We start from the raw sequence: 18975 nt of genomic DNA, 5'->3' as shown, positions 1-18975 counted from the left end.
TTGTGGCTCTTTTCTCTCTCACTTGTGGCTCTTTTCTCTCTCACTTGTGTCTCTTCTTTCTCACTTGTGTCTCTTCTCTCTTGTGTCTCTTCTCTCTTGTCTCTAACTTGTGCCTCTGTTCTCTCTTGTGTCTCTTTTCTCTCAAATACTTGTCTCTTTTCTTTCTCTCAGTTGTGTCTCTTTTCTCTCTCAGTTGTGTCTCTTTTCTCTCTCACTTGTCTCTTCTCTCTCACTTGTGTCTCTTTTCTCTCAAACACTTGTCTCTTTTCTTTCTCTCACTTGTGTCTCTTTTCTCTCTCACTTGTGTCTCTTTTCTCTCTCACTTGTCTCTTTTCTCTCCTGTCTCTAACTTGTGCCTCTGTTCTCTCTCACTTGTGTCTCTTTTCTTTCTCACTTGTGTCTCTTTTCTCTCTTACTTGTCTCTTTTCTCTCTCTCACTTGTGTCTCTTTTCTCTCTCACTTGTGTCTCTTTCACTTGTGTCTCTTTTCTCTCTCACTTGTGTCTCTTCTCTCTCTAATCTCTCTTTTCTCTCACTTATGTCTCTTTTCTCTCTCACTTGTGTCTCTTCTCTCTCTAATCTGTCTTTTCTCTCACTTATGTCTCTTTTCTCTCTCACTTGTGTCTCTTCTCTCTCTAATCTGTCTTTTCTCTCATTTGTGTCTCTTCTCTCTCACTTGTGTCTCTTTTCTCTCAAACACTTGTCTCTTGTCTTTCTCTCACTTGTGTCTCTTTTCTCTCACTTGTGTCTCTTCTCTCTCCTCTCTTGTTTCTCTTCTCTCTCCTCTCTTGTGTCTCTTTTCTCTCTCTAATCTCTCTTGTCTCTCCTCTCTCACTTGTCTCTTTTCTCTCTCACTTTTGTCTCTTTTGTCTCACTTGTGCCTCTTTTCTCTCTCACTTGTGTCTCTTTTCTCTCTCACTTGTGTCTCTTCTCTCTCTAATCTCTCTTTTCTCTCTCTCACTTGTGTCTCTTTTCTCTCACTTGTGTCTCTTTTCTCTCTCACTTGTGTCTCTTCTCTCTCTAATCTCTCACCTGTGAAAAAAGAGTTAATGCTAAACCCAGAACATGTAGTTACTCCTGACAGATTAGTGGTCTCTGAGTTCAAAGCCCTAGATTTCACATGGTATGGGGATGGAACTAAAGTAAGCCCCCTAACCCTTTTAACTATGTCTTTGACACTCAAGGTTAATTCCTAAACACCAAGACTTGGTTGAAACATGGTCCTTATTGGGCCTCTAGCCAAGTAAACAAGCTGGGAGACTGGGGTTTTTCACACTCTTCAGGTGGTTGTGATAAACAGACAAATACAAAATTCTGCAGTTGTTCCTTCATTGTACCATGGGACATTCTTCGTACATATTTTCCATTAGTAATTCCTTTTCATCTGAGATATTTTTATATGGCCCCAACTATATAAAATAGATATGCAAGGCCAGAGAGCTCAACAGGATAAGTATGTTTGCGTGGAGGAAGCTTGGAGTTTGGATTTTGATCCTGGCCACTTCACGCCCCCCCCCCCCAGCACTCCTGGGAGCCAGTCTCAAACTCAGAGCCTAGAGTAACATTTGAGAACAGATAGGCATGTCCCCCAAACCAAATATTAATGATAAGTCACAAATTAACTTTCAAACAATTTTTCGTGACCTCTACACTCAGTTTTATCTCACATGGAGCCCAGAGTTTAAGAAGCTAGGCCAGGGGCCAGTGCAATAGTATAGTGGATAGGGATTTTGCCCTGCACACGTCTGACCTGAGTTCAATCCATATAGATTCCTGAGCAATGCCAGGTGTGATCCCTAAGTACAGAAACAGAAGTAAACCCTGAGAACCATTGGGTGCTGTCCCCACCAAAGAAGAAGCTAGGCTTCTAGCAACAGGAGAAAAGCAGCAACACTTAGATTGTGATAACCACGACACTACTTAGATTGTAATAGCAACAATCAGTGAATCATGATGCGAACTTTCAGATTGTGAAATGCCACGGATCAAAGGACAGGGAGGAATGTCAATTTCCACAGGAGCTAAACAGAAAATGAGTTGAATACTACATTTAAACAAAGGCAGAGGAGGAAACAAGGAGAGCCTGGAAGGGAATGACCACAGTAGGCGGTCCAAAAAGGCAGGGTGGTGTGCCCAGGGATCCAATAGATCCACAGGGCTTGATCTCTGTGCAGCAGCTCCTTCTAAAGGTCTGAAACTCTTTCATGTGGCATCTGCAAGGATTCTAATGCATGCTGCTTGGCCAGGGCATTAGCCAGATCATGTGGAGACCATATATACTGAGAGACAAACACAGATCCCCTTCCCTCCAGGAGTCTATTTCCATGTTGCTATACTTTGTTGTTCCAATATCAGGGTCTGCACCCACAACCTCACACATGAAAGTGATGTCCTCTACCACTGGTTCCCTCCAAGACCATCATAAAATTTGTATAAATGGGGGCCGGAGAGATAGCATGGAGGTAAGGCGTTTGCCTTTCATGCAGAAGGTCATCGGTTCGAATCCCGGCGTCCCATATGGTCTCCCGTGCCTGCCAGGAGCAATTTCTGAGCATGGAGCCAGGAATAACCCCTGAGCACTGCCGGGTGTGACCCAAAAAACACACAAAAAAAAAAAGTAAAAAAAAATTTGTATAAATGGTGTCCCCTTGGGGAGGGAAATCTGCTACAGCAGATAGGGGTTTTGCCTTGCACATAGTCAAGTCAGGTTCAATTGCTGACTTTCCATACAGTCCCAAGCCACACCAAAGTGATTCTTGAGCTCAGAGACAGGAATAACCTCTGAGCATTGTTGGGTAAGGCCCCAAAATAAAAAATAACAATGTCCTCTTTCCCTTTGGTTGCTATTGTTGTAAGGAGACGGGGTCACAAACATCTGGGTGAGGTACTCACACCCTTAGTTGTAGTGTTCACTGAGGGTTGCACAATAAGTTGTAATATGTATTAATTACACATATGTATGTAATATGCTTATGTACTGTGTTCATTGCGATGCTCATGTACTTTCTAGTCACAGTACTCACCAGGGATTGCTAGGATGCTCATGCACATGATTACTAGTGACTGCCACCCTGGTTTTAGATTAGAAAGTTCTATCTCTTGCTTAATTCACTGAGGTAGCACACACAACTTTACTTGCAGTGTTTGCCCTGGATCAATACTCCATCAGCAGAGTTCACACAAATTTGGCTATATGCCAAGGATCACATATTCCATCACAGCACTAATGGTCCCAGACATCAGTCACTAGAACCACACTCAACATATGAAGGCAATGCCAGAAATCAGACTGGTAGCTTCACACACCCTTCACATGTTTACCCAATCCAGGAAGAAGTGGAGATTTCATCCCTCGGAGGTAGGAAGCAATGGAGAATGTCTTGCTACTAATTTTCTGACTGGCCTCAGAAAACAAAGCCTGACCTCCATTGTGTAGAAGAAAATGAAAAGAACCATTTTTATAGATTCTATGTGGCACAGGGAAGAACAAAAGCAATTTTTTGGTCTCATAAGTGGTAGGGCCCAACACAGAGCTAAGAGCATTGGGGCCTCTCTGTATTCCATAAAGTACTACCAGGCCTCCCGAGGATGAGGACCTCTAGGAATATCCATGCAGTTACTTGGCAAGTCCACCAGTGGAATCAGAACTACATCAATGTCAGAGCAAAGCTATGAATGAGGACTTGGAGTGAGACAAACAATATAGTGATCAGTGATTCATGATGACTGAGAGAAGTGCAAGACTCTACGTAATGGCTAAAAAAGTCCTCCTGGAGACAAGGGCTTTATGGAGACAAAGTCCTTCATGAGAGAGAAAATCCAGACACCCACTCTTAAAGTTATTTCATCTCTATCCAATAGTAAGTGAAGCCCAGAGACAGTCACACTACTGTGATTCATTGTGTGATACTGAAAAGAAAATAGGCCTGTCAAAATTTTAACTACTCTCTCCAATTTTCACCTCTTTGTGGTGTATTAATAAAGATGTGAGTTTTTATAAAGGCTACATATCAAGGGAGGTCATACTGTTAGAAAATTATTAAAATAACCAAATAATTTTTACTGTGTTAAGGAAATCTTTTCTCTTTACCATGGTTACTCTTGGAAGCTTCTAGATCAATTGAAAATTATAAAGTTAAAATCATAAAATACCCACTGTATTGTGGATCTAGCCACATATTGAGCTTTATTGCTTACCAAACAAAGTGATCTCTGAAGTATACATTTTCTTTTTTGGTTTTTGGGTCACACCCGGCGGCGTCCAGGGGTTACTCCTGGCTCTACACTCAGAAGTTGCTCCTGGCAGGCTTGGGGGACAAGATGGATGCCGGGATTCAAACTGGGATTCGTCCTGTGTCAGCCGCATGTAAGGCAAATGCCTTAATGCTGTACTATCGCTCATGCCCCAAGTATACATATTTTTAAAATATTTCCCCTCTCCTTACACACTTCCCCCTGAAGTATACATATATTTTAATGTGGCATCACCCTGACTTCCACCCTGGTTTAGGTTCAAAAGCTCTATATCTTCTCTAATTCACTGATTTAGTCCCCTGCTTAACTGATTATTGTACTTTTGCTTCATTTCACTGTTGTGTGGGTACGTTGGGGTTTTCCTCGGGGAAGCAATGGAAAGGGCCTGAACTGAGGGTGGCTGAAGAGAATGCTACACAGTGAACCCAGAACCCAAATTTCACAATAAAAAGGACAAAATACTTTTGGCCAATTATTGAAACCGAAAAAAAAGAATAAATAAATGTTTTTAAAATAAATGTTGGCAGAGAACGGCACACATCACAAAGAATAAGAACAAGTGCCAACATGGATACAGGTAGAAAGGAACTCTCATTCACTGTTGGTGGGAATGCCATCTAGTCCAACCTTTCTGAAAAACAATATGGAGACTGCTGAAAAAAACTAGAAATTTATCTCCCATATGATCCAGCATTACCACTTCTAGGGAAATTACAAAAATGATTCAACACTACTATATTCATTACAGCACTATTTACAATAGCCAGAACCTGGAAAAAACCCAGATGCCCAACAACAGATGAGTGGCTAAACAAACTGTGGTACATATACACAATGGAATACTGTGCAGCCATTAGGGAAAATGAAGTCATGAAATTTTCCTATACATGGATGGACATGGAAACTATGAAATAAAATAGAGGAAGAGAGATAGATACAGAATAGTCTCGTTCACCTGTGGGATTTAAGAAAAATAAAAGATATTATGATGATATTAATAATACCCAAAGAAAATAGAGATGAGGGCCAGAAGGACCAGCCCATGATATGAAGCTTACCACAAAGCACAATTAGAGAAATAACTACGCTAACAACTACCATGACAATGATATTGAGAGAAAAAATAAAATGCCTGTCCCGAAGACAGGTAGGGGTGTGAGAGGAAGGAAATGGGGAACATTAGTGGCAGGAAAGTTACATTGGTGAAGGGTGGTGTACATTCAATGACTGAAACCCAATTATGAACATTTTTGTAAACACTGTGCTTAAATAAAGAATTTATTATCAAAAAATTGGTGTTGGAACAATAGGTGTTGGAACAGGTAGGGCATTTGCATTACATGCAGCTGACCTGGGTTTAATTCATGGCACCCCATAAGGTCCTCCAAACCCTGCCATGAGTGATCCCTGAATTTAGAACCAGGAATAAACCCCAAGGACTATCAGATATGGCCCCCAAACCAAAAGAAAGTTTATATTTTAAAAAATTTAATAGGGGCCAGAGCAATACCACAGCAGAAGGCTTTTGCCTTGCAAGTAGCAGACCCGGGACGGACCCGGGTTCAATTCCCAGCATCCCATATCCCCGAACCTGCCAGGAGCAATTTCTGAGCAGAGCAAGGAGTAGCCCCTGAGCACTGCTGGGTGTGGCCCCAAAACAAAAAAATTAATAATATATGGCATCATCAACTTAATTTTAATGAACACTAATCAGCTCATTATAATGCTAGCAATTTAAGGGCTAGAGAGATGGCACGATTTGCCTTGTATGCAGTCAACTCCAGTATAATCCCTGGCACTATACATGGTCTTTAAGCACCACCAGAAGTGATCTCTGAACAAAAATCCAAAAGTGAGTCCTGAACATCACTTTATCTGTCCCCAAAACAAAACAAAAGTGAAAAAAGCAAGCAAATATTCTCACTTTAGGAAACAAATTCCAGGTATTAATCTTGAGTTTCAAGGTCTCCATATAATAAATTTAAGTAAACACAACTGGTTTTGTTTGATAAGGTCAAATGGTAAGGCCCATTCTTGCCACAAATGATAATAAAAAGCAAATATATTCCTTAAATTTCTGAAATTTAAGGACAAAATAAATTCATAAGAACAGATAAGTGGATAAAGAAACTATGGTACATCTACACAATGGAATACTACACAGCTATTAGAAAAAAATGAAGTCATGAAATTTGCTTATACATGGATAGACACGGAGAGTATCATGTTGAGTGAAATGAGTCAGAGGGACAGACATAGAATGATCACACTCACCTGTGGGATATAGAAAAAATAATATGAAAAAAAGAAAGAAAAAATAATATGAGGATAATACCCAAAGACAATAGAAATGTTGGTTAGGAAGTTCAGTTAAGACAGACAACAATAATTTAAATCACTCTGGACAAGAATTGGAAATTGAAAAGAAGTAGTTATATGCATATCCCTTCACTAACAGTATTGCAAACCACAGTGCTTAAAAGGTTAAAAACCAGGGCAAGAGTAGGAATGGGATCATGGGAAGGTAACTGAAAAAATTGGTGGTAGGAACTGAACATTGGTGAAGGGACGGGTGTTGGAATACTGTATGACTGAAATTGAACTATTAACAGCTTTTTAATGCTGTATCTCATGGTTATTTAATAAATAAATGAATAAAAGGTCCAGAGTGATAGCACAGTGGTAGGGCATTTGCCTTGCATGCTGCTGACCCAGGGCTGACCTGGGTTCAATCCCTTGGTGTCCCATATGGTCCCCCAAGACAGGAGAGATTTCTGAGCTCATAGCCAGAAGTAACCCCTGAGCGTCACCAGGTGTTGTCCAAAACCAAAAAAATAAATAAATAAATACAATGGCCAATGAGAAAAAAATAAGAAGGAAAAAGCTCTTATTTGTTGCCAACACGTTTCCCTTTTAATTTTCCCAGTTTAGGGACATAGGTATTTTCCACTTCAGAGCACTTGATAGTGGAAGAAATCTATCTTTTTCCAACCTCATGAAATCATATTTAATGACCTCACCATAAAATTAGTATCAATCAAGACATTTTACAATCTGATTGAAGAATAGGTTAGGGAGAACAGCAAATAAGAAATCATAATACAGCTTTGTCATTAGTTTGGATTATGGCTAAAATTTCAATACAGAGCTATCCTAACCTAGGATGCTAAACACTGCTGAAGCTCAAGGTCCAAAAGGGATGTCTCTTCAGGGGAAGTCATGAAAAAGGGGCTCTCATTTACTGTTGGTGGGTCTGTAGTTCAGACTCTGTATTGAGACATTCCAAATTTTGAACAGAAGGCTTAGAGAGACAGTACAGTGGATAGGGCACTTGCCTTGCACATAGCTAACTTGGGTTTTATCCTTGAAACAACATATGGTCTACTGAGCTCAGCCCAGCCTAAAAGCAAACACAAATATTTAAATAGAATTCTCATTTATCCTTGTAATTTTACTCCTTGGTATCTATCCCAAGAAAACAAAAACAGGGTATGAAATGATAGTACATCAGGTAAGGTGCTTGCCTTGCATGCGGCCAAGCAGGGTTCAATCCCTGGCATTTATCTGGTCCTTCCTCTCCTTAAGTCCTGCCACAACTGATTCCTGAGTGCAGAGCCAGGTGTAACCCCCAAATACCAAATGTCTGGCATAGCCAGATATGGCCCAAAAATAAAACCAAAGACAGAAATATTGATTTTGAAGATGAATGCACATCTATGCTCATTATAAAGATATTTATGAGAGTCAAGATCTGGAAATAATTCGTGTCCAACCTCATATAAACAGATAATTAAACTGGTATATACATACAGTGAGATGCTACTGAGCTTTAAGAAGAAATCTTACATTTAGCTTCAACATATATGGAACTGAAAGATGTCATGTAGAATGAAATAAGGCAGGAGAAATGCAAATGTTGAATGATCTCATTCATATGTCAAGCAAAGCAATATGGAAGTTGGAGCTATAGTACAGAAGGTAAGTTGCATGCCTCACACACAGTCAGTCTGGCTTTGATTCCCCCTGAGACCACTAGATTGATCCCTGTGTACAGAGCCAGGAGTAAGCCCTGAGCACTTTTGGGTTTGGCCCAAAATAAAACAAAACAAAGCAAAAACAAAGCAAGATGACAGCAAAAACTAAAAGGATTAGAGACACTGAGAGTCAAGCAATTGAATTGGCATCCCAACTTTTCCACCCAACAGTTCATAAATTTGCCAAGTCACTTCTCCTGAGCCTCATTTCCTCATCTGTAAAACAAAGCTAATAGCAGCACCTCCATTATGTGGGTTAAATAAGTTAGAACACCAGTAAGCAGTGCCTGGTACAGAATCAACAATCTCTGGAAGCTTTTTTTTTCTTTTTGGGCCTCACTCAGTGACGTTCAGGGGTTACTCCTGGCTATGAGCTCAGAAATTGCTCCTGGCTTGGGGAACCATATGGGACACGAGGGGATGGAACCGTGGTCCGTCCTAAGTTAGCAAATGCAAGGCAAACACCCTACCACTTGTGCCACGGCTCCGGCTCCTGGAAGCTATTATTATTTACAACCTTTCCTATGGGTTGAAATTACTGTCTTTAAAAATGAAAATGGATGACAGAATAGAAATGTGACATTTTAAACAACCAAAATAATCAGTGATAAAATTGATTGGATTGGAGATAAAACAATAAAAATTGCATATTGTCATTAAACAAACAAATTGAATCAAACAAATCTTTAGCAATTGACAGTACATAAAATAAAATAATGTAGATAAAATGCTCTCACAATGTCATTTATAGACAAAATAAAATGGTGACTGAATTTGTTGTAGGTGCTAAGCTTTCTTTCATGTTAAAATAGTGCACAGTGAAATCTTCAACATAGATCTGCAGTCCTTGCCACGCTACAACATCATTTTGAAACAACACACTTGAAGCATAAAAATAAGCTCTTGGTTCTTTCTGCATAAATTAAACAACTTAATGTTATTGAAAAAATTATGCAAACAAAATTTAAATCTGATTACATGGGAATACGTTGGATCTTTCAAAGCAATAAATAAGTAGAAAAGTTTACAAGAAAGACATGGACAATTCAATTAAAAAAATGGGCAAGTTTTAATAAGATACTCAAAGAGGATATTCATACAGAAGCTATAAGTTATAAATTGAGGGGCCGGGCTTTGTCATCAGGAAAATACAAAATAAAGTATAATGCCATATCCCTATGCATCCACTGAATTGCTAAAATAAGAAAAGACAGTGATAGCACAGCAGGGAGGGTATTTGCCTTGCACACAGCTGACCTGGGTTCGACCCCTGCCATCCGATATGGTACCCCAAGCTTCTAGGAGTAATTTCTGAGTGCAAAACCAGGAGTAACCACTTAGTGCCACTGGGTGTGGCCCCAAAACAAAAAAAGGAAATACAATGTCAAGGATATGAGACAATTAAAACTCTCTTTTTAAGAGTTCAGCAAATTTGGAATACTCTAAGGTTGAACATAAACATTCCTTATGAAATATTGATTGCAAGCCTACTGATCTATCCAACTGAAAATGCATATTAATGTCCACTTAAAAGTAGGTAAAATTTTTATAGCAGCATTATTCAGAACAGGCAAAAACAGGAAGCTACTAAATGTCCACCAATATGAAAATGCATGAAAACATTGTGGTATATTCACATGAGAGAGTGAAATACAGGTTGGGGAAAAATTCCATAAACACAAAGCTACATGATCTTCTCACAAATAATGAGCAAAGGATCCAGGGACAATTCAGTGGCTGAGCACTTGCCTTACAAACATGAAACAGGGCTGAAAAGATAGTGCAGTGAGTGGACTGCTCGCTCATTTTGCATAGCTGCAATCAATCCCAGCTTCTATCTCCAGCAACTCATATGGTCTCTTAAGCTCAGCAGAAGTGATCCCTGAGCACTGATTAAGCCTGATCACTGTAAGAATGACCCCCAAATTAAAAATAAAGATGCAGGAAGGAGGGGCAGAGATGTAGCTAAATGGGAGAGTGTAGACCTTGCATGTTTGAGGCCCTGGTTTTGATCCCTGTCACTGCAAAAAAAAAATGGAAGAAGGAGCTATGAACTAAGGAGCTAACGAGCTGAATGTGATGGATGTAGGTAGATTGTAAAACTCCAAAGTGCAAGGACACTAATTCTTCTTGAGGATCCAGAGTTCTGCCCCACTGACACCTTCATTTTAGCTCCAACCTCACTGTCTTGCAGAACCATTAAGATCCTTTTGGTACTTTATCTAGATGGCAATAGGAAACTGAATATCTTCCAGTTACATGAGTTTTTCAGTTTTTGAAATACAGCAAGTTCTTTCATGCCGTTAGAACCACTATTTCATGCTCTTTCAACTATCAGGGCTGCTCTTCTTTCAAATTAATCAATGGCAAATAGACAAAAAAATCAAAGGGGATGGAATGATAGTACAGCAGGTAGGGTGTTTGCCTTGCACACAACTAACCCAGTTCCATCTCAGCCTCCCATATGATCTCTCAAGAACAGCCAGGAGTAATTCCTGAATGCAGAGCCAGATGTAAACCTTGAGTTCACATTAAACCTGGGTATGGCCCAAAACCCAGAACAAAATTAAAAATAATTTTCAAAATAAAAATCTTATTTGGTTGTTTGTTGTTTACTTATTTCTTTTTAATGTATGTTTTTTAAATATTTTATTTAAACACCTTGATTACAAACATGATTGTGGTTGGGTTTCAGTCATGCAAAGAACACCCCGTCCCTAACTTGTAAGTTCCAGAAGGCCATGGATGAGGGTTATTTTCTTGTGTGGACCTGCATGGATATCTCATCAATATCTGTTTATCTTCAATACATGAAATGATGGCATCTGTAGCAATAGAGTTATACTGTTACCATGGTTCAAAAGGGCACATAAATGTTAGGAAGGAAATTGAAATCAAGTATGGAATACTCAAAAAGAACAAAGCGTATTTGATTTGTTTTGAAACTCTGAGAAACCATTTTACAAAAAAAGGGCAGTGAGACTTCAAATCCCTTTCAAGGACATCACAAACTCTATCATAAGATGAGATTTTAACTGATTGAATACTCCACATTGTGCCCTTACTGGTTGGGGGAAAAGAGAGAAAAACTTTGGTTATTGCTAACTGGAACTAAAATGTTTCATTATTCTTGTCATATTATTTCATGTAAACTGACCTTGGGATAAGTCATAAGTCTGTGACAACCTATTACAAACTATTACATTATCATTTCAATTGACTATATGTAACTATCTATATAAGTTTATATTTTTATTCTACATAGCTTAGCTTATTAAACTGTGGATAGTGATTCCATATGGAGTTGTGTAACTCTATGTGGGATGGGTCAAGGAATTTTCAAAGGCAAAAATGAATTTAAAAATATGCAATGATGGGCCATATCAACAGAACAGAAGATAGGGTGTTTGCCTTAAACATAGCCGACCCGGATTCGATCCCTGGCATCCCATAAAGTGCCCCAGTACCTTCACTAATGACCCATGAGAGCCAAAAGTAACCTGTGAGCATTGCTTGAGTTTGCCCCCCCAACAAACCAAATATGCAATGAGGTCCAAAGAGATTGTACAGTGGGTATTACACTTGCCTTGTATGCAGCCAATCTGAATCCCATCCTTAGCATCCCAAATGGTTCCCCAAGCCTGCCAGGAATAGAAGTTCAGTCAAGAGTAACCCCTGAGCAGAACTGGGTGTGGCCAAAAGAAAAAATATATAATATATGCAAAGAATTCAAGGTATTTCTTAAAATGGCAATGTTTACCAGCACATGTTATTACATTTCTTTGTCAAAAGTGGGTTACAAATAGAAAGTTTAAGAAGCCCTGCTGTAAGAAGGATAATGACTACTGAAAGCATGGTATCAAGGAAATACCTGTATACCCATGCCAAGAGCAGCATTATTCACAATATTTAAAAGTAGAAGCAGGGGCTGGAGAGATAGCATGGAGGTAAGTCAGGCAGGTCAGTGGTTCAAATCCTGGCATCCCATATGGTCCCCCAAGCACGCCAGGAGCGATCTCTGAGCCTATGTAGAACCAGGAGTAACCCCTGAGTGCTGCCGGGTGTGGCCCAAAAACAAACAAAAAGGTAGAAGCGAGCCAAGCATCCATGGATGGGAGGACAGATTAACACAAATGTGGTGAACAATGCAAAGTTACCATGCCTTAAAGAGGAGAGATTAAGCCTAAAAAGGGAGATCCCAGGGCTTGAGAGACTACAGTGGGTAGGGCATTTGCCTTGTATGAGGCCAACCTAAATTCATTTCCTAATACCAAAAATGGTCCCCCTCAGCTTTGCCAACAGTGATTTCCTGAACACAGAACCGAGAATAATCCCTGAACTTACTCCTGGCTCTGTGCTCAGGGATCACTGCTGGTAGAGCTCGGGTGACCATATGCAGTGCCAGAAATCAAACTAGGTTTAAATGTGTGCAAAGCAAACTCCTTAACCCCTGAACTATGTCTCCAGCCTCTTGCCTTGATTTTTTATTTATATGAACAAGTTTACCAGGGGTTACATCTACTAAAAAATAAATACTTCAGTCCAAAAGAATAGTGCAGTAGCTTTGAGCACCTGATTTGCAAGCATATGGTCATCAGTTTAAATCTATGTTTTCCCATATGCACAAGACACCATCCTGGCAGCTATGTTTCCTGTGAATCCTGGCATCACAGGCAACTTCTAGCCAAATCACAGCCGAGGGTATTCAATTAACACAAAAAAGAGGTGAAACACTCAGTGAGTACCTCAGCAGAAAAGCCATGCCAGTGCCATAGCCAGGAAGTGTAATGCCTTGGCAAGTACATGTGTGAGCATGAAGTGACCTGCATCAAACACCTCAACCATAACTTCTGTGTGACTAATAAAACAACCCTAATGAACACATGTGCAAGAACCCAACTAAAGGAAGGCAAATTTCCATGAACAGAATCTGACAAGGGACCTGCCATCTCCAGAGCAACTGTAACAACCAAGGGAAAGGAGATGTGGTGGGGGAGGTAAATGTTTTCCTTTAACATGATGGTGTTAGGCCTACTTAAAAGTGGCTTAACTAACAAACTATAACATTGCCATTAACGAATTTGATGAAAACTGGTAATAGAATTAATGACACATTCTGCCTTTTGTTATAAATAACATTTGTTTAATACATAAACTAAAGGGGGAAAGCCTCACCTTTATCTTACTGAGATTCTTTTTTTTTCCTTTTTTTGGTTTTTGGGCCACACCCGGCGGTGCTCAGGGGTTACTCCTGGCTGTCTGCTCAGAAATAGCTCCTGGCAGGCACGGGGGGGTGGGGGGGGGGGACCATATGGGACACCGGGATTTGAACCAACCACTGTAGGTCCTAGATCCGGCTGATTGCAAGGCAAACACCGCTGTGCTATCTCTCCGGGCCCTTACTGAGATTCTTTACCAATCTCTTTTTTAATAATTTTCATTGTGACAAATGTGAATTACATTTCCTTCACATTATATTTATGGTACATAATCACAGTGAATCAGGGCCATTCCCATCAACAGTGTTGTTCTCCCTCCATCCCTGTTCCGCATGCAGCCTATATTTTCTTCATTTGCCTCCTGGACTCCTAGTGTTACAGGTCCCTTTTGTGTATAGCTTGTTGTAGATTGGGGATCTTGATTCTGTTGTCATTGACTTTGGGTTTGATAATTTAGGTCTGATCATTTTTTTTTATTTCCACTCAAATTTCAAGTGACTGTTTGCTCCTGGTATCATCCACCTTTTATCCCTTCAATTTATGAGGCAAAACAAGATGATTCAATTTCTGTGTTTCTGTTGGGAAAAAAAATCAATGGCAAAAAAAACCCACGACAGCAATAAGAAAAAACAACAAAACAACAATAATAAGATAGAAAAATAAGAAAAAAAAAGGAAAGAAAGAAAAGGGAGGGCTAGTGTGGCAAGGTTTTGTTTTTGTGTTTGGTTGTTGCCAATATTCTTTTTATTTGAAAAGCATTATCAAACCATGTCAAATATCTGTGATTTGGTTAACCATGCATAATTCTATCCGAAAACTTTTGGGGAAGGGTTGGGGCCACAACTGACAGCGCTTAGAGATTACTCTTGGCTCTGCACTCAGAAATCGCTCCTGGCAGTCTCAGGGAACCATATGGGATGCCGGGGATCAAACCTGCGCCAGTCTTGGGTTAGCTGCATGCAAGGCAAATGCCCTACCATTGTGCTACCACTCAGGCCCTACTATCCAAAAACATTTGAGACCTCATATAACCTGAAGGCCATGAGAAAAACTTCTTTAGCATTTCAAATACACACACATATATACAATTTATTTATAAGAATTATGAAAGGTCCATACAACACTTTTGTGTGTGAAGCATATTTCATTAGAATAAAATTCTGTGGGGAGATGGAATGTAATTATTCGTTCATAGTGAACATAGAACAATGTAAATTTTAAAAATTGTTAGTGGAAGATGGAATTATTAAATCACTATGGAATTAAATTTCATCAAATGCTTTTAAAGGAATGAAAGTACTTTCAGTTGAAAATGTCAATATTTACAATATACTAGAATTGTATCCAAACTTACAACTAAAATTTTAAATGTCAATTTTAAATCATTAGGAAGTATAGTTTTTGAAATTTCTTTTAAAGACTTGACAAGTAAATAAATTTGAAGACCACCATTCTAAAGGCCTCATTTCCATAAAACCCAATTTGCATGATACATAATTATTTGAAACTCTGTATACAGTTATCACTAGAAATTTCTCCCAATTGAAACTGTTCATCTCTATAACATGGGGAGCTTAAATTTTTCATTTTTCCCTTTCCCCTTAAATTTTTCATTTCTCTTTAAGTGTATACTTGTACTTTCTACAGTAAAAAAAATACTTCACCTTTTAAAAGGTTTATTTAGTCTAACACCAAGCATGTGGCACTTCAGGTCATATACCTGGTCCTAATTATGAAACCTAAGCTAAATTTCTTTGCCTCCACCCTATATCAACTAGATAAAATAACATTTTAAATATCCAAAATTATCAGTGATTGAATCTGAGCAAGACCCTATATCTAGCCTCAATTTACAGGAAATGCAGGGGACAAAGAAAATAATAACACCAGAGGGATACAAATGGCAAAATATAGACTGAAAACTTCTTCAAGTCAACTCATATTTTTAACAAATAAATTGGCAATTAAGGGCCCGGAGAGATAGCACAGCGGCGTTTGCCTTGCAAGCAGCCTATCCAGGACCAAAGGTGGTTGGTTCGAATCCCGGTGTCCCATATGGTCCCCCCACCCCCGTGCCTGCCAGGAGCTATTTCTGAGCAGACAGCCAGGAGTAACCCCTGAGCACCGCCGGGTGTGGCCCAAAACCCCCCCCCAAAAAAACCTGGCAATTAAAGGGCATAAAATTCTGATACATGCTACATTGATGGCTATAATATTAAGTTAAATATGCCTGTTAAAATTTTTTAAAACTAGTTGACCAGACTCATAGCACCGACTCAAAAATAGGGAAAATAATGAGATCTAAACTACAACCACCCAATTTTCCATCTTTCCTGTCAAGGAGGCAGGCTAGGGGAGGGGGACTAGAGGGTGGCTGGGGTAAACTGCTGGAGGGAAGTTGACACTAGTGGTGGGATTGCTGCTAGAATATTACATGACTGAAACCTAATTATCAATAACTTTGGAAACCAGGTTCTTTAAATTAAAAAAAAATTAACATGGTTGATTTCACTGATACAGCCATCCAAAATAGTCTAGCATAAAGCAGAGTGGTGGCTCTCAGGGGCTGAAGGAAAGGGGATTAGGGCATGGAATATCAGCTAGGGGTGTTGAAAAACTTGCCATTTTGTGGTGATGACCATAACAAAGTACCTGGCACTGAACTGTCCACTTCAAAATGGTTAAATGGGTCAAGTTAATGTTCCTTCCATCTTACCATGAGTAAAGAGTTAAAGCTCCTACTAATATAGCAGCAGAAAAAGATGCTTTGAGGTCTTATCTTTCAGAGATGCTGATGGAGTGATTTCTGGGATTTGCATCAAAATATTCAGAAAGGGGAAGTAAATGAGGATAAAAATCAAAGTGTTGAAAACTATTGAAGCTCAGAGATGGGAGAATTCCTTATGCAAGTTTCTCTACTTTTAGATGTGCTTGAAATTTTCCATTAGGAGAAAAAGGGGGGTTAAGTGGGAGAGGAAAAGAATCTTGACTTGCCTTCTGCAGAAACATCGCAGAAACCCCTGAAGTTTGAGTCACTTTGAGTAGCTCAAAGCCCACACCAACCTTGCCAGGGACTTGGGCTGTCTGGGGGCTTTGGAGGCCTCAGCAGGGGGCACGGGGAGGTTCTGGAACTGGTTATGCTTTTATCGGCCGAGGCAGCAGTGATAATGGTAAGAAAGGGTGACACAAACTTTCAGCACTGGAGTCATTCCCCTAACCAAGGCTGGCACCCACACACTGGTACTTGTGCTGGAGTGTGCACAGAGGGTCAGGTCCTTGCCCTGAAGTAGTCAAAACTGGAAGTAAGGAACCTTAGAGCAAAGGGCCAAATTCAGTAAAAGCCTTCAGTCAGAAGGCAATGCAGGGGAGTTCCCAGATCATGAGAGGGCTCTACTAAAGCAGAATTCTCCTTTTATACCTTTCAAACAAAGGTGGGTGGGAGAGCTTGTTTTTTTCCTTTGGTTTTTGGGTCACACCCGGCAGCACTCAGGGGTACTCCTGGTTCTACGCTCAGAAATTGCTCCTGGTAAGCTCAGGGGACCATATGGGATGCCGGGATTCGAACCACCAACCTTCTGCATGCAAGGCAAACGCCTTACCTCTGCTATCTCTCTGGCCCAGGGAGAGCATTTCTTAAATATGATCCCAAAATGCTGGCAAGTGAAAAGGGGGAGAGCAAGCCGAGATGATTCTCTTCTGGTGTCCAGATTCAGTCAGACCCGGGTCATCTGTGGTATGGACCACCACTTAAGAGTCCCCTTTGACTTTCCAAAGCAGGGAATTCCTCTTTGTAGGGCCCAGTAGTTGAGAGTGGCTTAAAGAGAGGGACAAGGACAAGAACATCTCCTTAGAGAAGACAGAAAGAAAAACGGGAAGATACACAAGAGATCAAGGCTATTAGAGATTATGCTTGTCTTTTAGAGGGGTCCTTTGCTGAACGTAAACCCGCAACCCCATGCTTTGTGACTGGTTTTACTTTGCATTTTTATGACAATGATCATTATGATTCTGGTTTGGGGGTCAAACATTGCAGTGTTCAGGGCTGACTCCTGGCTCTGCACTCCTGGTATTGCTCAGACGCCCACATTGTATGCTGAGATCAAACACAAGTTGGCATTATGAAAGGCAAGCACTGTACCTGCTGTACTATCACTTGGGCCCATGCTTTAGATTTTTTTTTTGTGGTTTTTGGGTCACACCCGGCAGTGCTCAGGGGTTATTCCTGGATCCAGGCTCAGAAATTGCTCCTGGCAGGCACGGGGGACCATATGGGACCCCGGGATTCGAACTGATGACCTTCTGCATGAGAGGCAAACGCCTTACCTCCATGCTATCTCTCCGGCCCCTAGATTTTTACAAATAAATACGAACTAATAGTTTTATTATCCCTCCATGGGAGTAGAATTTTTTTACACAGGTATGCCCCTAAAAGAATGCATAGTTTTCTCTGCACCTTTACAATGAACATAACAAGTAGGGAGCTGGAGGGACTATACAAGGGGTAGGGCACTTCATCCTCCACATCCCACCAGGCACAGGGAGCTCAGAGTCAGGAGTCCCACGGATGTGGCTCCACAATAAAATAAACAATGAAACAGGCTGTACTTAGTAGAAGTGGCAGTTACTCTGCATAGCTGCAATAAGAACTGGCTAGTACTAATTAACTTTAGATTAACTTGTTACTTTAGATTGAGCTAAATCAGAGAAGGTGCATTTAGTCTTATTTGCCAAATTCAGGCCCTAGACCACTCTGTTTTACTCCATCTAACTCCAGAGAATCCCTTCTAGGTCTTGGAGGAGACAGAAGATTTTCACCATTTTCATCAGGTTAGGGACTCTCTTGTATCAGTGCAATGTTGGAGCCCTTGGGCTCTCTCTTCCAGGTCTATCCTGGGTCCATTTGAGGCCTTCAATGGGTTCTAGAAATTATGGTCAATTTTAGAACTGAAGTAAGTCAATAAGACAAATGTCCAGTGTGGTATATGACCTACCTGAAAAGTTTGGATTCTGGAGTTCACCACCACTTGAGGCTACTTTGCTACACAGACCTCGTTACCCTTTTTTCCTGTCTATGCAAAGAAAGCTATTGCTATAAAGGATTAAATATGTTAAAGGTCAAGAAAAGTTTGTGTTTCATTCTGTGATAAGGTACACTTTACCAGTTAGCTATGACCATAGGTCGGAAGAATATTTATTAAAATCCCTAACAGCAAAATATACATGTAGTTCAAGCAGTAAAATTATTATGATGAGTCTATTTAGTCCCATATAGAAAATCTTCATCTGTAATATCTTAGTTTCCAATTATTTTTAAGAATACTGTAATTTTTTTTCTTTAGTTCCATGATGAGTCTATACTCTGGAACATCAAGAATCTTCTCACTGACTTTCTTGAGACATAAAATAGAACAATTCTGCAGATAAAATGGATGATATCTCTTTATATTGTAACAATCCATGTTTAACCAT

Source organism: Suncus etruscus, chromosome X (assembly GCF_024139225.1).
Source record: "Suncus etruscus isolate mSunEtr1 chromosome X, mSunEtr1.pri.cur, whole genome shotgun sequence".
Lineage (NCBI taxonomy): Eukaryota > Metazoa > Chordata > Mammalia > Eulipotyphla > Soricidae > Suncus > Suncus etruscus.
Note: the sequence above shows the minus strand (reverse complement) of the source record.